This window comes from Heterocephalus glaber, unplaced genomic scaffold (assembly GCF_053883595.1).
Source record: "Heterocephalus glaber isolate CG9 unplaced genomic scaffold, H.glaber_assembly_v1.0 deba00001465, whole genome shotgun sequence".
Taxonomy (NCBI): domain Eukaryota; kingdom Metazoa; phylum Chordata; class Mammalia; order Rodentia; family Bathyergidae; genus Heterocephalus; species Heterocephalus glaber.
Window position 1 is genome coordinate 25,349,216 of NW_028258312.1, and position 22,520 is coordinate 25,371,735.

The window sequence follows — 22,520 nt, forward strand, 5'->3', positions numbered from 1 at the left end:
CTTTTTAAAAATAGTCAGTTCTTTGAGGTGTAATTTATGTTCAGTGAAATTCACTCTTTTAGCTGTACAGTTCCATGAGTTGCGCTAAAAATGTGCAAGAATGTGGCCCAAAGCACTACAAACATCAATAAATATCGAACATTTCCATTGTCCCCCAAATTCCCTTTGCCTCTTAATAGTCAATCTATGCTACCACCAGCATGATTAAATTTTAGTTTTTCTTTCTCAGAATATCATACAAATGGAATCATTCATGTGATTATTTCCATTTCTTCCACTTAGTATAATGAATACATGTTGTACTCAGGAGCTTGATCCTTTATGTTACTGAATAATATTTCATTACATAGATGTACAGCAATTTTTTAAATCTGTTCATTGGCTGATGGATATTTGGAATTTTTCCAATTTTGGGGGATTATGAATAAGGCTATTATAAACATTTACACACAGGTCATTATTGAACATAAATTTTAATATCTTCTGGGGAAATACCTAGGAGGAAGACTGCTGATGTGTTTAACTCTGTAAGACTGTAAGAAAGTGTGAAGTGAACCTCTGAAGTAGCTGTACCCTCTAACATTCCACCAGCAGTATTTGAGAGTTCTAATGTTCCCTGTCTTTGTTAGCAGTTTACATTGTCAGTTTTTGAGTTTCAGAAATTTTAATGTAGGCATAGTAGTATCTCATCATGGTTTGAATTTGTGGCTTCCTAATGGCTAATAATGCTGAACACTTTTCATGTGCTGCTTCGCCATCCATATTTTTTCCTCTATGATGCCTTCCATAATTTACCATGTTGTGAACAAGTGTCAACAGGTGTCCAGCTACAAACCACTTGTTTAATGAGAAAAAATTTTCTTTCTTTCCCTCTCTCCCTCTCCCTCTCCCTCTCCCTCTCTCCCTCCCTCCCTCCCTCCCTTCCTTTTTTTTCTGGATATTTTGAGACAGAGTCTCACTGTGTATTGTACACTGGCTTGAACTCACTATGTAGCCCAGATTGGCCTTGAACTCTCGGAGATCCTCCTGGCTCAGGCTCCCAAGTGCTGGGATTGTTACAGGCATGTGCTACTGCACCTGGCTCGATGCTTTCTCACCTCAACTATTGCAATACCTCTTTATCTCCATGCCATCAGTTACAGATTGATATTAGCATATTGATTTAAAAGTGCAAGTGTGATACTGAAATTTGTTTAAAACTTTAGTGGCTTACCATTGCCTATAGCAAAAGATACGAGGGTCCTGGCATACCATAATAACCCTTTACAGCCTTTTCCTCACGTACCCTTTCATCTTCATCACCTGCTTCTGCTCTGCCCTACCCTCCCTCCCACAGTGAGCTTCTATGGGACAGAATCACCCCCCTTCTCCTCCTCAGAGCACAAGAAGTGTTTTTGCTCTGTTGGATTTCAACAGGTCTCTTCTTTTTTGTCTCATCTGGCAACCCCTATACACTTTTCAAGGCCAGTATCACATGTTATTTCTATAACACATTCACCCACACTTCAAAAGAGACTTACACATTTTCTCCCCTGTGTTTCCTTGGGACTTTATTCTTTCCTTTGTTTTTGTAATTTCTTATATCTCATTTTTATGCGATGGTTTTCTCCTACATATTCTTGAAGAAGGTGATGACTACAAGTGGATGACTATAAATAATATTTGAGGATCTTGAAATGACTCCACTGTGTGATAAAAATAATCTGTGATTTTTTTTCACTGTTAAAATTCTTTACTAGAGATAAACACAACACAAAACCCAGTCATTTGTAAAACACAAGGTCAGTGACGTAGGGTCTGAAGCTAAGCTATTAATAAAGCAATATGAAACTTGTCATTCTGTATTTCAAGGAAAAGTGGATGCAAAAAAGAAAAGGAAAAACAATTACTAGGAATGCCTTAATGTAGATTTAAAAGTGGTTACACGATGCCAGTTACCGTAGTGTACTGGATCCCTTCAGAATGGAAGACAATACTGAGCTAGAGTCAGTGGAAATAAAGATTTAACTTTTCCTATTTACTCCTGCTCTGTCAAGAATTCCTGCCTAGAATATAAAGAGATGAAGCCAGCAAGGAAAGAACCAGTGGTTATTTTAACATTTAAAGGTTGGGGAGCAATGACATGAGGGAGGCTGAGGTGATCAGAGAGGTAGAAAGGGAATGAGGAGAGTGATGTGTTAAGTAAGCCAAAGAGGGGAAGCAGCTAAGTTCAAAGGACGGGGCTGAGAAAATTAATAGTAAAAAGAGTGCATAGGGCTTGATCAATAGAAGGCTTTGCCTGAGTGATTTCTGACTTTTATGGCACCCATTAGCCTTATACAGGTTTGGGAGGAGCAAGTTATTTTTTAACTCTGACTTACCAGATCATCAAGCTTTGGATGTGTAGAGCTTAGAGACCAAACCCATAACACGAAAGATACCCTTGAAGACTTTCCTGGCCATAAAAGCACCAGTCTCGTAAAATGATTCCAAGTGGGAACGTTCAGTCTATAAATTAATGAGAGGACCTAGGGACATAAATTTTAGCAACTTTGTATCATTATGAATTTGTGTAAAGGATTTGGTTAGAAGAAATAAAGACTTGAGACCACGTGGCATGTGAACTATGTTTCCAGATAAGGACGTGACTGAACAAATGACTTCTTGTTTAATCACCTGTTCTATTTTTTATGATTTAATACATGAATCTCTTTTATAGGATTGCATTTTAGATTTGATTGATTTTGGTTTTTAATTGTTAAATATGGGATTGATGAGACTTAGTTTTATGGGAATATAATTGGATATAAATTAGGCTTTGGTCAAATTTAAATTGAAAATATAGTAGGCAAATTCCTTAAAGCTTCTTTTTTCCTTTTAACTCAGTTTCTTCATTTGTAAAATTAACGTGTTGAGTTTGATGACCTTGAAGGTCATTATGAGGTCTAATAGTTGAAGATTTTCATTTTATATAGAGGAAATACTGTGTACTTAATCAAAACTTTCATTTTTCAAGTGATTATTTTGACTTCTGGAAGCTTATGAAGAAAATCCCTTAATTTACAACTATTTATATCCATTATCTAGACATTGTCTTTACATAGATGGGGCGCTGTGATAGCATCATATCTAACATAGAAGATGATATTTTTCTTCCAGGCACTGAATTTGAAGCATGAAACATGGGAAGCCATAAACACCCGGTGCTGTCTGTCTGAATTACTCATCTGGAAATGTTGTAAAATCGCATCCATTTTTAAAATTGCTTCTGATCTTGAGCAGATGTGATACCATGGCCCTTCCTGGTGCCACAGCGATGAGGCCGAGAGCTGCTCACGCTACAGCATGGGGTGCTGCTGCAGAGCTGCTTCCTGCTCTCAGCTACCGTCAGAGCCAGCTGGCTTTCAGGTCATTCACTACGAGGATCAGAGCAGGATTCTCAGCTGTGGAATATGCCACCTCCACCACCAGAAGAGGCAGACTAAGGTCACTCTTCTTTCTTCGTGGTGGAGATTCAAGATATAATCAGTTGTCCTTTGGAGGACAATGTTCCGGCATGCTGCACACCACTTGGCCTCTAAAATTTTTACTGTTATGTGAGGTCCCCAAATAGCTGTCAGATTTGTCCTCCACATTCTGGCACACATGTGTCTTACCAAGGCCTCCACGTATTTGCTTATTCTCAAACACCTGATCTGATTAACCTGATGTGGTCAACACAGTGGATCAATGTTATGTTTTGTGTAATGTCCAGATGATCCCGTTGATTTATTTGGACAACATGATGACAGTGGGTGTTGTTAACATAGCCCAGGAACAAGACTAAATGTGCATGTTTGTCTGTCTTAAGTGAATATGAACTGCTCAGATTGCTCCCCCTTCTTCTAATACTATCTAGATCTGGTAGTACTCTCCTGGTTCCCACGGCTGTATATTTTCTGGGCCCTGCAGCTCCTTCAGCATGACTTTCCTTTACTCTCTCAGTAGGAGCAGAACTTCCTTGGCCAGTTTATGCTGTCATTTCACCCTAACACTTGCTTTGGTAGCCCAAGAAGGAAGTAAGTGCAGATTCTGAGGAAGGCAGATGTTTTCTTCCAATATGGAGACTGCTGCAGAAACCACAAGGAAAAGTAGAGAATTAATCTTTAGCACAAAAGAAGGGGCCACTTCTGCAGATCTGAAGAGTTTAAGGAAATTTAAGGATTCAAGATTTTCAAAAGCATTGTCTTAGTCACTTTTCTCACACTGAGACACAGTGCTAGACAACCATGGCTTAAAGGCAAAGGGATTTATTTTGGCTCATGGTCACAGTCCATGGTCAGCCAAGGAAGAAATGGCATGGTGGGGACACAGTGGAAAGAAGCTGCTTACATTGTGGTGGGCAGGAAGCAGAGAGAGAAGGAAGGAGCCAGGAAGGGAAATTCACCCTTCCAGATCACACCCCCAGTGATTACCTCTTCCATCCGGACCCTACCTTTTAACAGCAAGTCATATACACTCCCACCCAATCACCTTCCAAAAGCCCTATCTAGAGGCTCATGAGGCCTTTGGGGGACATTTTGGATCCAAAGCACAACATGCATGAACTCAAATGTCTCCACCTGATGTTTCATGGTCCTATTCTATCCCCATCTGGGTCCTGACCTTGGAACGGCAGACCTCCTGGGATCTGAAAATTCAGAATATTCCATAAGTAAATCTCATAATTAATTATCTCATAATTAAATTCTGGGCCTGATATATAGCTTTCATTGCCCCTTGGCTTTAAGAGATTAGAGTCTTCTATATATTGCCTAGGAGGTTCACTGGCTTTCCTACTTTGCCTTAAATTAATGATCAATTTATTTTTACTTTTTATCATGTCTATTATTGAAACCTCTAGACTTCTTGGATACCCGAGATATTGCCCACGCCAATGCATTCCTTTCCACTAGCTCACCACTGCTGAATGTTTTAGCAATGGAGCTGTCACAATGTATTCGTGGCTATTGCAAATATGCCTAGAACCAGTGTCAAGACCCTCTGTACAAGCTGGCCAATGTGTGAATGAATAATGCAGCCCCAACTTTCATACGTGTATGCATGAACACACACACACCTAAATTTATTATGGGGCCTGGCTTGTGGGATTGAAGAGGCTTAGGGTTCCTTCAGCATGCCATCTACAATCTAGACATCTATTATGGCTTATTTCTACATGTCTCTTCAAGGCCACGTGAACTCATAGGTGGGGCTTTGTGGAGGTGACTGGATCATGGGTGTGTAATACTGGATTAGTGCGCTAATGGGTTTATAGCTGGGTGTGATGTTGGGAGGTGAACTCTGAGGGGAAGAAGAGGGTCACTGTGGGCATGGCCTATATATCTCCCTCCCACACCCTTGAGCAATGCTGCTTCCTGCCTGCCCTGCCATGGACTGTGTCTTCTCTGTGATGTCCCTCTGCCATGCCACCCTGTCTTGGAGCCAGCTGACTATGAAGTGAAACCTCTACAAATTGTGAGCTAAAACAAACCTCTCTTCCTTTAACTTGTGGGTGTCAAGTATTTTGCCTGAGCAATGAAAATGTGATCAAGATAATACACAAGAAAGTGGTATAATTCAGTCCAAGATTGAGGCCTGAGAATGGGAGTGGGGTGGGCAGTGGCTGGTGTAAGTGTCTGAATCTGAAGGTCTAATAACCAGGAGTTCTGATCTTCAAGGTGAAGTTACAAACACACACACACACACACACACACACACACACACACACACAGATATAGAGAGAGAGAGGAAAAGAGAAGGAATTCACCCATTTTCTTCTAGTTTTTTTATTCTACCTGGGCCCTCAGTAGATTGAATGATATCCTTCTAAATTGGTGGACAGATCTTCATTATTCAGTCTACTGATTAAAATGCTAATGCCTTCCAGAAACACACACACACACACACACACACACACACACACAGAGTTCATCATCTATTTGAGTATCTTTTATTTTTATTAGCACGTTTCCAGTACATGATGTTTACATCCCATGTGGGAAATCAGTCCATGTATATACTGTAACAAATCTTAATTCCCTTTTTGATCCCCTTCTCCTCCCCTTCTTCTCCTCCCTCTTTCTCTTGACCACCTTCTCATTTGAGAATGATCTATCTCTCTGCTTCCTATTATCTGTCTTTTATGCATAAAATTAACCATCATGGCATGTAAAGGAGTAAGACTAGTAATATTGGGCCAGAGGAGTGACTGAATCAAATGCATCTGCCCAAAAGGCCTCAGTAGATCATATTGGGCCCTGCAGAGGTGTTTGTGGCCTTTCAGGGCTGTCCCAGTTTGAGGCTGGGTCCTACACCTTTGTGCTCTCACATGAATCAGTTAAGTGAAAGTTGCCAAGTAAAACTGTGGGCAAGTGGCTCTCTTCTACCAAAGGCAAATTTTTCAGAAGAAAGGAGAAAAGACATAACACTCTTGGCCAATAGGTGAGTAAATGTCACCTATGGTCCCCAAGGGATGTCTTGGCATTACTACCATGTCCACTATAGCTATTGTAGGAAGTGGTGCTTTAGAACACTTTAAATTTGTTCTGATTTATCTATCACTTTATTTTAATACTATTTCTAAGAATCAGTTTTTTTTAATTTACAAAAAAATTAAACTTGAAATTTCATTAAAAAGCCAACGCATAATTTCTTTCCAATTTCCAAATTTCTAATAGTTTTTTTTTAACTCTATGATTTTTAAATTAAATTTTCTCAAGATTGAGGTAACTAGAGAAACTGATTTGGATATAAGTAACTAAGCAGAAAACTCAAGGTCAAATAAGAAAATTCTGGCTGCTTAGAGCCTGCCATACCTCTGGTTTAAAACTGAGAATGCTGTAGTATTCTACCTATGATCCCTCCTAAGGGAGACTTCTGCCACTCCAATTAGGATCAAAGCATACATTGTCCCAGCTGCTCAGAGTGCTGGTTGCTGTGGCACACAGATAAATTTCCTGTCCAAGAATTGCTCCTTAACAAAGGAAACCACTTTGCTGGCAGCTATGCCTTCTTCTTATTCGGTGGCACCCTTGATCTCATGACTGGATAATGTGGGGTACAAAGGCTCAGTGCCCTCATCATATTCAGGATAGCTTTGAAGGATCATTGCAGTTAGGGGCCCCAGAGGGAAAGCCAAGACCTTTCTCCTAAGTGTTTCATAGGTCAAACTTTCCCTTTGTCCATTTCAACTTTCCCCTTTACCTTATATGAACTGCACCTGAGAATATTCCCCCATAAATTTCTTGTCGGAAAATACCCATCTCAGAATCTTCTTCTAAAAATTCTAACCTATATTTGTCTCTGGGAATCTCCATATGGTTTCCATAGTGGTTGTACCAATTTACATTTCCACCAAAAATGTAGAAAGGTTCCTTTCTGCCCACAGCCTCACTGGCATTTGTTGTTTCTTTGAGTTCTTGATAATAGTCATTCTTGTAGTAAAATGAAGTCTCAGTGTTGTTTTGATTTCCATTTCTCTAATGGCCAAGAATGCTGAACAGCTTTCAATTTTATTCGTGTACTTCATAGTGTTTTATAATTCTAAGTCTTGATGTGTTTAAGACAATCTCATTTAGATCACTTTTTATGGGAAAAATTTTTAATAATATCTCTTTGCATTCCCAAAGTTCTCCTAGAAGGAGATAAAAATTTATCAAAGTTTATCACACCCTTTAAAATAATGTAGGCTATACATGGATATATATAATGATTTACTTAATGCTTTGCTATTATAGAGATTGGTTTTGGCAATTTTCTGCTGCAATACTGTACTTTATATTATCATTTTTTTCCCTCTGAAAATATGCAAGGACTGTAAAGCAATTACACTCAACTTTTAGAACCACTGTACAATCAACAAGGTACATGTGGCCCCTTGTGAGTCACTTAAGTCAGGGTGGTAGTGAAGAAACTCCTGACAGACAGGAGCACCTAAGAGCTAACATAGGGGATCATCTGATCCAACCATTTATTTTACTTCTTTATTCATCTCTTGGTGATCATATACATCTTTTTCTGTTTCTCTCAACATCCTAAAGGAAATTTCTTTTCCTTGAGAGTTATGAATTTTTCCAGACTTTCTTAGAAATATTTTAAAAGAGAAGTACCCCTGGAGGCCACTACCTCAACTTCTAAATCATTAAGAATATCTTTTAGAATCACTTGAAATGTTTCTTATCTACTTCCTTACAAAAAAAGCATTCTGGAATCAAAGAATATTTTATCTTATGTATGTATTTTTTAATTGAAATTTTCCTACTTTCACAATAAGTGTATAGGTTTTCAACCATATGATCATCTATGTAAGTTTTGGTGTCTTATGCACAAATATAATCTAGTGTTATATGAAGAAATTCATTCTGAGCTAACAAATTGGGGATTGACAGTAATTTCAAACAGCACCACATCGTAATGCTTTAGGGTGAGGGTAACCACACAATGTGCTCAACTTATCCCAGTAACTCTTAGTTAAGCATGATGAGATTGTATCTTTAGTAGCTTGTTCCATTTTCTTTTCCTTCTTTCTGTTCTCAAATACTTAACAGGCCTGCAGTTTGCCGCTCATAGAAAGAGGCAGTGTGTGCCAATGACACAAGTGTAGTGTGTATCAGTTTGATTTTACTAGCAGAACTCTATATTTTTCTAATATAAAAATAGATGATTTGTAAAGGATTTCCTTTACCGAGTAGGCTTACAAAGGCCATCATAGGAATCAGGGGTGGAAGAACATAAAATGGCTGTCCGAGCACTGGAAAGAAGGTGGATCCAGTCAGAGGTTGAAGGTTGAAGGTTTGGAGTTCACTGCGAGTCCAGTGAGAGTTCTGGTGCGTGTTCCTGTTGGAAAGCCAAGTGGTCTGTGTTAGAAGGCTGAGGTGTCCGCTCTGGAAGCCAGAAGGAACAGAAAAGAATGCCCAAAGGGAATGATGAAGGCAGGAGCTCCTTTGGAAGCAATGGGGGGATTTTCTTCTTCTTTCCCTTTTTATTCTGTCCAGAGTGTAATCCTATTGGTTGGTGCCATTCACTTCCGGGGTTGGTCTTCCTTCTACAAGCAGTAGACTTGTATAGCATACAAGTTATGGTGCTATATATTGTCATAGCAGTGTATTAAGCTAGTTTGTTAGAAATTGAAGAACTATTATCTCTCTACACTTTAATGTGATGGAAGGAACATGCATTAACCAAATCACTTAGTTACATCCAATTCTACTTTGAAATAAAGAAAATGGTTATTTGTGAATTGTATAAAATACTAGGAAAATGAAAGAAAGCCTGGCCTCAAGAAGGCTTCTTACCCAAGGGAATATTAGGGACCCATGAAGGGTCAGAAATGTTCAGTTCAGAAGGTCTTGGAGGCTTGATAAATTTTATCTATGTCATAAACCAAGAGGAGTAATAAAGAACTTATCATTAAGAAATAAAAGAATATTTTATGTCTTAATTAAATAATAACTTGTTTGACTGACATTTCCTCGAGAAACCCCAAGTGTGATCCAAAAGGGTTTATAGCATAGCTGCGGAGGGATGTCCCACTTGTTCTCATGTGAAAAAAGAAAAAGCATCATCCTCGGTGTTAGGTCCAATGTAAGTTATCTAGTTTAAAAGTGACCGAGGAAAGAGGAAAAATACTGAAGAACATTGTGATGTCAAGAGTCACATTTCTAGGGGTGTGACACAAGAACATGATGCTTACCTTTTGTGTTAATGAAATATGATGGGAATTCTGACCAAGATGATCCATCAAAAGATTGTTTGCCGTATCAAGCTGTCAGCTGAAGCATCTTATTTATCTTTTGGTTCTTCCTTTAGGAAGCCAAGTATGAGTGTATGCAAGGGTAAAATTTCAAAAAATTTGGACTAATTCACCTTCAAGACCCAGCAGATTTGCTTTTTCTGCTAATTATGAGACAGTTCCAGCTAATTTTTTCTTCTATAGGACCCCCCCCCCCAGTAAATATATAGAAACTGTGGCAATAGGATTCTGGACATTAATATTTTCCTCCAATTTCTTTCTCACACAGGCAGCCTGTTATGCTGGACCCCAAGGAGCTGGTTAAAAGGTAACAGTAGAAAAATATTGGAGTTGAAGATGTTCACAATTAAGTCAAGGAGAGCAAGCAGGTAAAATCACCACAGTGCATTTCCGTTGTTACTACAACAAAAATTATGAAAATCACAAATTTTTTTCCACTACAAATCAGGATATCAGAAAGTATGTACTGGGTGTCTGATGCAAGCAGAAGGCTCAGTTTGTTGTGAAAGAAATCTGTCATTAGCATGTTTACTCCACTAGGTCATTCATATTTCTATCTAGGTGTCTTTCCAGTACAAGAAAAGAATGAATTGCAGGCCTGCTGATTTTTAAATTTATATAAAAATTCAAAAGGCGAAGAATATATAAATATTTAAAGCAAAATAAAAACTTGAACTACTTGAGTTAAAAGTCACAATAATTGGTGATAGATGAACAGAAAAGAATGGAATCTAGAGCTAGACATTAAACAGTAAATAGATACATCTTCTAGAAAACAACATGGAAATCATCTTTATGATTTTGGCACGAGGAAAGACTTCTCAAACAAGAGGAAAAAGCCTTCATTATGAATGATAATACTAACAAAAGGGACTATATTAAAATTAAGAGGTCATCATCAGAAGACGCTGTGAAGAGAGTGAAAAGGTAGGTCATATAATGAGAGAAGATAATTTGCTATAATGCAGTTGACAGAAGTCTCATTCTCGAAGTACAGAAATGATGTTCTATAAGTCAATAAGTGAAAAACAGACACTCTAATAGAAAAATTAACCCTTGAAGAGGCACTTATGCAGTCACGTTATCTCCAAATGGTCAACATATATAAGAAATGCTCAACATACACACAAAACAGTTCAACTTTTTGAGTCAATAGAGAAATGCAAATTAAATCCATTCTGAGATACCACTAGTATTTAACAAAATAACTAAAATTTAAAAGGACTCATGCAGAGCAATAAGAACACTTTATATTTTGCTGGTAGGAGTTTAAGTTAAAAAAAAACCACTTTGGGAAATTGTTTAACATTATCCACTAGAGGTGTACCTACCCATAACTTACTACCTAGCAATTCCAGTTCTAGAAATATGGTAATCAGAAATTGACACAGAAGTATAGGTACAAGGATGTTCATGGTAGCATTATCCATAGTAGCCACAAACTGGGATCAATCAATGTTTGACAACAGTAAAATTTGTAAATAAATTATGCAAATTATACATTGAGACACCATACTGCAATAAAGAGACATAAGCTCCAGTTAGAGGCAACAGCAATCAATTTCAAAAGAAGAAAGAAGACAGACACAAAATAATATATATTGTTTACTCCAGTTATATAAGGCTTCAAAATAAGCAAATGGTCTTAACAGGACAGTGGTTCACCTTGGGGAGGGCGTTGGAGTAGACACAAGGGGCCTTCTGGAATGCTGTGTGATTTTTTCTTTCTTGACCCAATGATGCTGCGGTGATGTATTTGCTTTGTGATAATACACTGATTCACATGTGTGTGTACATATTATCCAGAATCTGAACCAGTTCCCTCCAAAGCCAGTGCTAACACACTGGTCTAAGCCATCACCATTACCATCTTTTTCATGTGACTTAGGAGAGCTTCTTGATGTTTTCTCTCTGTTTTTACTCTTAGTCACCTTTAATATAATGTCAACAGTTACCAGAATGCTCCCTTCAAATGAGATCCAGTTATATCAAACGTCTGCAATGATGCCACACTTCACCCAGAACAAAAGCCAAGGTCTGACAACCACCTATGAAAGCCTAGATGTTCGATCTTCAGTTGCCTCTGTGCAGTTATCTACTACTCTCCCTGTGTTATGGTTTAGATGTAAAATGTTTGCCCAAAGTCTCAAATGTTCAGAGTGGGGCTGTTACAAGTCTATTGGCTCACAAGGGCTCCAACTTTGCAGGTGGATTAATCCACTGATGAGCTCAATGTTCGATGGCATTATTGGAAGGTAGTGGAGGCTTAGCAGATGAGGCTCAGTGGAAGGGAAGGAATCATGGAGCTGTGACCTTGGCGACCATATCTGGTACCCAGCCCTTTTCTCTCTGGTTCTTTCCTTCTGTTTATGGTTCTTGGCTGTTGTGAGGTAAGTAGCTTTCCTTCATTATACCCTTCCACCAAGATGTTTGTGCCTAATCACAGGCCTTGAAGTAAAGGACTCAAGGCTCTGAATCCATGAACCAAATAAAAATGTCCTCCTTGATGTTGTCTATGTCAGGTGTTTTGTCACAGTGATGGAAGTGTCACAGAATCATCCTCTAATTTAAGTGCCAGCTCCCCTTTGACTGGTGCCCTCAGTTTCCCTGTGCTGCGTTCATTCTTATTTTACACAACACTCCTATCCGTAACATATACTGTGTTGTGTTTTTGTTTAAGAAATCTTATTATTAATTTCCTCTCCTTGCTAAAATTGAACAACACAATTACTAGAGGCTGCTTCCTTCAGGGGTTCTTGGTTTCTTCACTAATTCATTGTAGCCACTTGGAGTAACATAGATGCTTCATGGATATTTGTGGTAGGATTAAAGGAATGAATTTATTAGATGCCTAATATGTGAAAATAATTCTGCTGGGCACCGGGGGCAAAATGCCAAGCAAAACCAGAAATAGTTGTTTTCATAAAACTAGGCCAATTTGAGAGGCAGTTATAAAATGATAATACAGATAATATTTAGTTGTAAAGTGTAGTAAAAGATAAGAGTGCTTTGAAAACTGCAATTGAGGAATTTATCCAGGCATGAAGGTGGTCAGAGAAGACTTTTCAGAGAAAGTAAAGTTTGAGCTGAGCTATCATGAGATTGAATGATTTTGACTTCATAGGCCTAAGGTAAAACTAGTTATGGACATTTCAAAAAACCTTCCAGGTACAGTACTTCTAAGGCATAGCTAAAATGATGACCCACACCATAATGGAGTTTTCCATCTTTAACATACATACAAATTATGTGGGACCTTGATGAAACTCAGATTCTGACTCGGAAAGTCAACTGCAGGACCTGAGATTCTGCATTTCCAAGGGGCTCTCCAGTGATGCTGCCACTACTGTTCTATGCATGGCACCCTGAGATGCAAGGACACATAGCATCAGCCCCAAACTTCCTTCTCATGACCCCGAAGTCTGTTCTAAATTATGAGCAGATCTGGAATCCACCCTCTTTGCTCCAGTGGTATGCACTACACGTCCTGACAAGATAAACATTTTAGCTCAGTAAAGCAGATGTGGTTCAGATATCTCATGAGTTTGTTCTCCACAGATTCTCTTTATGTGTTTTGTTGGAAGCGGTGCCTGTAGATGTGTGCTTTGTTTCCTTCCTCTCCTGTGGGGTGGATCCACCTAAAGGGCAGGGACTACACACAAGTCATCTTTGTGTCCTCTGCCTAACACCATGTGGCCATGATAAATTTAACAAATTTCTACTGAATAATAGCACGTCTGTTCAGAAAGTCTTCCCCCCTATTATATAGATAAAGATGATTTAAATTAACTTTTGATGTGAACTTTTCATTTTCTCTTGCCAAGAATAGAGGCGACAACATTTATGTTTATAATGTGACTAATCAAACAAATATTCATGAGAAAAATTAAAGGCAATATTAACTGGAACAGCACTTTATAAACTGTGGAGGGTTACAGAATTTCAGATGTTATGATACTAAAGGACTAATAGGAACTTATTTTGAGCTAAACTTCACTGTAAATTGAAAACTATAGGAAGAAGTTGGGCTTTTAAAAATAGGATACTTGGTCGGGGATTTGGCTCAGTGGTTCCGCCACCTGCCTCGCAAGCTCAAGGACCCAAGTTTGATCCCCAGTATCAAAAAAAAAAAATTCTAGTTTAAAAATAGGATACTTACCTGATAAGAATGAAGTTGGACCATAGAAAATGGTTAATTTTTTTCTGAGATATGTTTTAATTCCATAGGTTTGTTGCAAGCTTTTTAAAGATAGGAATTTTAATTTTTGAATTATTATTTATTGAGTACCTATTATTGACATTTGAGTTCACAGGAATTTTAAAGACCTGGTAATGATTGGTAAAGATTGGAAAAAGGGCAATCAGCATATGTCAGAGTGCTGATTATTTATTGTAAGTTCAAGGAATAATTGTCCCCTGAGAGATCTGTTCTATAGTGGTCAAAGCTTCACACACTGATTTTCTGTTTAAAGCATAAATCCAATAAATTGACAGTTTAAAATGAAAACAACAAAATAATACTTACTGCGTACTACTGTACACACTTTACATATATCAACTCATTTAAAAGTCAATGATTATTATTAACTCAAATTTACTGGCTAGACCCCAAGGCTCAGAGAAGCAAAAATAGAAAATTATCTCTTCCTAGGAGTGGTGTGTTCTTGAGATACTACATAAAAATGAGAATATTTCAGAGAGGCAATGGAATGGAGCAAAAAAATAATCATGGTTGTGGAATCAGACAGATGCATATGAGAATATTCCTCGGCCACTAATTCTCTGCAGATCCTTGAGCATATCACTTAACCTCTCAGGAATGCAATTTTCTCATCTGAGGAAACAGGTTAAAATCATATAGTCTGTTTATTTTACTACAGTGCTTCCACTCACTTGGCTCGGAAGTGAGAACCAGGCCTGGGTGAGGTAGACTTCTAGCACGAACATGGTCAGATCAGGTAATAATCTTCCCTTTCTCCCGTCCTTGCACTTCTTATGCACCTGCCTCGGCCCGGGTACTTACACATATAAACTGAACTTCTCTTTTCTTCTTCTGTTTTTCAGGTAGTGTTTCCATCTTTCAGGTGAAAGGCATTGGTGACTCGAACTTGTAGAGCAGTGGGATAGGGGTCTGGTCTACTTTGTCATTGCCAGTCTTGTGGGAGTGCTTTTCTTTTTATTGGTACCGGGGATTGAACTCAGGACCTTGCTTGTGGGAGTGCTTTTAATGCACACACACACACAGACAGAATATACAGTGGTACCTGGGTTCGCGAACTTAATTCATTCCACGATTCTGGTCACAAATCGAATTGGTCATGAAGCAAATCAAATTTCCCCATCAGGTTCAATGTCACCCGAAGTGGAGTTCGCAAAGGGAAGCAAAATTTTGCCCAACAGTTCACCAATAGAATCATTCCTGAACCAAGGTATTATGAGATACATATGTTATATTATATTGCATTATATATACATATGCTAAGTAATACAAATCTAGAAGAAGGTCAACCTAGGCCTAGAAGGAACATGTTCACTTATTATTCAATTCTAAAATGCAGCGTCAGTGTGAAGACTTTGGAGAAAACTGCTGCTGTCCGGAGGACAGTTGGACAGTTCACAGCACAACGCTGACTGCTGCTTGGACGCATGCCGGGCCTGTGCTGAGCAGTCTCCGTGTACGGTCCCAAGACAACTCTAGGACGAAACTGTATTTTAACTCCGTCTCACACAGGATCAAAGTTGAGGCCCACAGACGTTAAACAACTAAACCTGGTATAATTTTATGTTGACATCCAGAATGTTTTCCTGTGTCTAGATATATTCAAATACATAGTTTTTCTCATATAGCAAAATTGACAGTTGAAAAAAAGAGCTGATACTTTTTATAATGCATTTACGAAATATATGAATCAGATGAATTTGACAAACAGATTGCCGAGTGAATAAAAGAAGACAAAAAGCATACTGTAGATAATTCCAAGGACATGAAGCTCAGAGTCAGGCACTCCTTATCTAGGGTGCTGGAAGCAAGGATTGTGGTTAGTTTTGGGGGACAGTGACCAGGAGTGGACCATGTGCTCTGGGGTACTGGTAATGTTCTTATTCTTGATTGGGGTGCTGTTTTAGATATTCTGTTTGTGAAAATTCATTGAGCTACACTGAAGATTTTTATGTGTGGCTGAAGAGATGCTCTATTTTGACTAAAATAAGTAAATAGAAAATTGAAGAACATGATCTCCTTTAATTCCATCTTACTTTCTTTTACTCCTTGGACCATTTCATTTGTCTCACAGAATCTTATTGTAATTGAAATTTTACAAAAGAATTACTCTGTGACCAAAATGATCTAAGTCTTAAATTTTTTTCTTCAGGATTGAGTTATCCTTAAGATCTTTGCTGGAAAACACTTGGTAATATTTAAGACTACTATAAATTTTGATATAAAATTATTTCACAGAGTAAATTTCATCAAAAAACATTTAAGAATCAGCTGGCTAGGCATTTTCTTTGCAGTGAATAGTCGGAATGGAAGAAGGTTCAGTATCCACTGTGATTCTAAATATGGAATGACTAGAAATTCTGAATAGAAATGTAAAATACTGTCTATTTTTAGCAACAATCTCTAACAGTGATTTAAATACATTTTGAGTTGGTAACAAAGATCCACCATAATATACTACCAAAATTATTTATAGTAATCTGCTCTCCAGTTTTGCTGAGAGGAAAGATTTGTCAAAAATTTGTAAAATGGCCTTTATATTTATTCATTTCTGAATTTCTGGTGAGCATTAACAATAAGGTATCATAATGATGACTCATTGCATGGCTACTAATTGTACTTGTTACTCTTTCATTTCAAAGCACTTTTTAAAAACAGCAGATATGTTCAGAATCTATTTGGATCTTTGAAATAGTGTTAATTGTAATATACACCTTTGCCAATACAGTGATGTTTTGGGAAATTGCATTTATTGTATCACGTGTTCCAAATATTTTTTATCAGACACCTTGGCACTATAAGATACATTTGTTACATAAGTAACCAAATAGACAAAGCTGGTTTTCATTATCAAACCAATTAGATAAATTAGACTTGCCCTGCACATCATTTCAAAAACATGTGTTAAAGCTCACTATCTTTCCTTTCATTTCTTAAAGCTAGTTTATAAAGGACAAATCTCAAAGCCTTACCTAGAGTTTATTGATTAAATTAAATAAATTCACATTACTTTCAAATTTTCTTACTCATACATGCCATGCTTTATTCTCTAAGGGTGTCTTAACAGGGATGCATGCCTTTGCAAATAGAACAGTGGAAGAGATGAAGTTCTTATGCTCATTGTCCGCCTCTCTGCTGGTAGGTGTATGGCATTTATATCTGTTTCTATGCTACACTTTGTTCTTAACAGAAATGCACATAAGACACAGAAAAACACAAAGCCTGGAATGTTTTATGTAATTTTGATTAAGGAGGCTTTGGTATTCATTTAGAATCCATTTTGGGGGGTCAGGTGGAGATTTTTAATGTCTCAAGACATTGAAATACACTAAAATTAGGAATAGGGGAAATTTTTGTTTACTAACCTATGCACGTGTGTGTGTGTGCGCGCATCTGTTTAGATGCGAAAAGGACGAAAGAGAAATTGAGAGAGGTGATGTGAGGAAGGGAACAGGCACGATACCATGCTCGGATCAGTTTGGCAAAAGCACATACACAGAAGGCGAGAATCTGCAAAATGATTCCCATAAAACTACAGCTACTTGTGTTATCCCTTTGAAATCTATGTATTCTCAAGATTTTTTTTTTTTTAAGAATGCTGGCATAGATTTACAGATTACGAATTCTGTGCAGTGACCAGCACCAGAGGGCGGTGACAGAGGTGAGGGAAGGAGCCCATGGAGCTGGCTGGTATGGCCTTGAGTGTGTTTAGAAGGGAACAGAAGCTGGAGTCGGTCAGGAGTAGGTGGACAGTGGAGGGGAACATAGATTGTGTTCGGTAACTAAATTTATACCATGGTGGTAGAAAGCAGGCAATTTCTAACTGTGTGTGTACGTTGAGTGGGTAGAGGGTGAAACAAAGTATCTGTTATCAGGAAGAGTCTCATGTGTGTTAGGCTGTGTTTATTTGATATAAGGATTGATTTGAGGTAAAACAGGATAAGAAATTGAAGGATCAAGAAAGGGATGACAGGAGTATTTGTTGCTAGAGATTGTATTGGGATTAAAAGGAGAGGAAAGGAAAACATGTTTTGTTATATCCCCGTTTGTGTCTACCAGCATTATATACAGAGTAAATTCTTGATAAATACCTGTTAATTGACTGGCTGTATTATTTCATAAGCAATGTGACTAAGTCCTCTGCCTGTTAAAATTACTGACAACACAGAAGAGGGAAATACGGAAAGTGTCTCTTCTCTATTCATCAGGCATCAGATGAAGGTAGATCAAATTACAGTAATTTATTCAAGGAATTAGAATTTGGGGAATGTGTCATTCTAGGAAATTGAATCTCTTTGTAGGCTAAGTTGCTTCAATTTCCACAATCAAGTCACCCTATAGTAGACTTTTGATAGTAGTTTTGATAACAGACTATGTTTTACATAGTATCTGAGAAACAACATTATTTCTGCATTTCCCTAAGGAGACTAATATGGAAAACAAACAAGAGCTTCCTGGGAAAGAATAAAATTGTGGATATGTTTTAATTAAAACAAGATTTTTCTTCTTCAGAATTTGTGATAACCTTTTAAAATCTGAGGGAAAACACACAAGAAACATGCCAAGTAGTTGCATACACGCACTTCGGGAGTTCCCAAGGAAGAAGAGACAATTCTCATCAGTTAAAAAAGATAAGAATAGAAATATTGGATTTAAATTTGAACAAGAATCATTTGAAAGATTGGAGAAAAGAATTAATAGTAGAATTGACTGGGGAATGAAACCAATTTCTGGAAGAGAGGATAGAATCCCAATCCCAATTTTAAATCTCAAATTTAAGGTTGCTGATGAGAAAGAAGTTGTAGGGAAAGGAGAGAACAAGACAGAGGGTGGCACACGGGGGAGAAGGGACAAGATGACCCTCCAGAATCTCCTACAACAGTGAGTGCGGGAGGAGAGACTTTAAATCCCTGGCCTTGGGTGGTCTCCTTCTGCCCACAAGGTGAACAGAGGCTTCGGGGCTGTGCAGGAGAGGCGTGGGTGCCCGCGGGTCAGCTGTCTGTGACAGAATCTGGACCTGGAAACCACTGGATCTTTTCCTCTTCCCATATGGAAGCTCAGGGCTCATGGAGGCAGATTATTTTATTACCACCGAAAAGTACAGTTTTAAGGGCAGATTGAAGAAACTTATTCTTTTTCTTTTTCTTTTTGCAATAATGGGACCAATAAAGGGTCCAGAAAGTTTCAGTACATTTCAGGGCACAAAATGACTTAGGAGAGGTCATGGCTGAGCACATAGGATAGATTTCTTTTCCATGTTCAGCTCAGAAGTCATTGAATTTCCTGTGAGTAGGATTTATTTGATCAAGACTCATGAGGACCCTGGGAGAATAATTCAGGAGGATAGAACATATTGCCCCTTCAGAACCAAGGGGAATACAGAAGTGGTGGTGTGGGACTGATTGGGAAATTGATGCCTTAAAGTCTTTTGCACTTTAGTTTAAAGATTACCTGCCTTAGTTGATTGAGTCTCCTGTACATAAACTGAACCATGAGCAACAGATGATTTTCTAGGTGTTAGTTTCCTCATCTGCAAAGTGGGGCTCATGATGTCTTCCAATAGTGTTTGGTAAATGTGAAATGTGATAATTCAGTAGGATGTTTAATGCAGTGAGCGAAATGGGTGGCAGGTAGTTAGTAGTATTCCTTTACGCTCAGGACACAGATCAGAGCTAAAATGACATGTGGATGAATCAGTGAGATGGAGACTGACAACCCACCACAATGTGTATTCAGGATTCTGCCTCACTGTTCAGGAAATCTGTTCATCAGTGTTGCATGGGAGGTATCGTCAGACTTTTACAAAATGAGAGAAATACTTCATCAGAAAGATCTGACCTAGACCTCTCAGCCCAGCCACAAGGTCTTCTTCTTCCCTTGAGGAAGAAGAGCTTCATTTTGAGCTCTCCAGGAGGAATGACAGTGCCCTTGGACTTGGCTTTACACTTTTTGACATTCTCTTTTTGAGCTGAGAAGACTAAATTGCTGTGTGATGTCTTGATGATTTTCTGAGTTGTGACTTGGGAAGCTAGGCATGAGATTTGATGGATAAGACATTTTTGTTTGAGGAAAATTTGAGTAGAGTGGTCTTGGAATGCAATTCCAGAATCCTCTCACATTTATTTCAAGATCAATGACAGAACATCATTTTAGTTTTAGTGTGCAAAATATTTTGAACAATGGTTATGGTAGAAATAGTTTTGGACAATGGAAGTGCTGGAAATAGATACTATTCTGTCCTTGACTCTGTTAAGGTAATGGTATTTTCTAAAGCATAGATTCCTATGGATTCCTGTCAGAGAAACAGACCCACCAATGCACACATCCTTCCTTCAAACAAGACTTGAGTCATCTCCACGTGGTGCAGAACTGGAGCAGACTAGGGTCTTCAGAATTTGAGGTCCTCTACCCCCTCATTCTTGAGTGACTTGAGATCACGAACAAAACCTTTAGCATAAGAAGGGTGGAAATTTTCCTATTTGTATAAAAACAAAAAACTCCTGTAGAATAAATCATCTTCATTTTTTTAAAAAAAGCAACTAAAACAGTAGGACAAATCACTGAAGATCTAGTTAAAGGAGGTGCATTGCAGTTCTATGAAATTGGGGAATCATTTGATCTCTCTGAATCTCTGACTCCTCTTTTTTTTTTTTTTTGTGCGGGGATCAAACTTGGGACCTTGCGCTTGCGAGGCAGGCGCCAGAACCACTGAGCTAAATCCCCCAGCCTCTGGCTCCTCTTTTTAAAAACTTAAACATGTACTAGATCCCTCCTGGTTTTGAGACATTCTTGAATGTACATGGAAATCTGTGGAAATGGTAGAGTGACTTTAGTGTAGAAGGAATCACATGCTTGAAAGACTTAATAAAGAAGGTAGATTTTGAGTTGTATTCTGAATATTTGTAATGATCTAGAAGGGAAAATTGAGGATTAGAAATGGAAGAAAATGGCATTATTAAAAAATGGGAGAGAACAGAAGGTTTGGAATGAAAGTTATGAAAGAGCAGCAGGGGAAAAGGGAAGTAAGTGATTTCTCTTTCTTAATCTCTGCCTCCATATTCAATCAGACATAAATTCTGTTTCATTTGACATCTTCTTTCCTAAACCAGAACTGGAAGAAGTCATATCACGACAAGAATCTGTACCAACTTGTGTGCTGACATTACAATCTATAGGCATTTATGTGTTCAAATTAAGACAGCATTAATGCAAATGAGAATAGTTAATTTTAATTCTCAGATAACTTTTTCAGGAGAATCTTCTCGGTGGCCTCATCTCTTAAGGGAGAATAATGATAACTTTCCATTTTCACCTCATTAAACATCAACGATATCTGCTCCTTTTTACTTTACCAAATAAACATCAAAGCAAAACAGAACATTGATGCATTTTCATCATTACAGATATTTGTCTTCACAAAATTATTTTTAATTATTAAAATAGGTTATTTTATTACAAGGATTTGAAGCAATAAGGATACAACATACTTTTGAAGTCAGGATGTCAAACCAGATGTGAGGAACACATATGTTGACACTGAAGTCAAAAAGACCCACAAAAAATGACAAATGATGAAGAAAAAGCACCATTACAGCAGTTCTTGACCTTTTGAGAATATGATCAGCCTGTCAGCACTAATGGTTTTCTATGCTCATAGCAAAAAGCTATGAGTGCTTACATTTGTGATGGAGGTCAGATGATATCTCAGTATAAAAATAATGAAATAGAATCCTGTCAAACACACAAGAAAGTAATTCTCCAACTGTCCTTTTTCTCACTTCCCAACATAGATGCACACACTATATATATATACACACACACACACACACACACACACACACACACATACACATATATATAATGATTCTGGCTTTTTTTTTTTCTTCTACCATCTCAACCAATCCAATCCAATGCCAAAGAAGATACTTAACATTCCTAAAGGGCATTATAATACCCAGAGTAGTTATTCGGATCATATGATTTCTTAAATCTTCTGAGAATGAGATAAGGGACCAGGAAATGGTATATAACAGGGACTTGAACCAAGTTAATCTATTGATACTCTTCTGTAAAATTGAATTGTTTGGAAATTCAGAGGAATTGCTTATAATACCACCCCCACCACGGGACATTTCTTTTTTGCCTAAAGTTCTGTCTTCTTACCTAGCTTTCTTGAACTTATTAAAGAGGAGTAAAGTTTTCTGGAAAGGTCTAACAAAACTATTTTCATGATTATCTGGGTTTTTGTTAATGGGTCCCCATAGACTTATTTTCTTAAATTTTATTTTTTCTGTATATCCCTTTATTGGTACATTTTAGGTATACAATATAATGACATCCATCACTGGAAATTTGCACCTTTACATACTCTCTTGGTTCTTATTTTTTCCCCCTTCCCCTGCCCTCCCTTCAACCCCTCCATTCCCCCCCATTTACAAAGATTTTGTTTCCTTTTTCTCATTTTCTCATATTAATTCCACTCCCTTCTTTCCTTTCCCCACCCCTCCCACTTACCCTTCCCCTTTGCCCCTTTTCTTCCTAGTTCACATT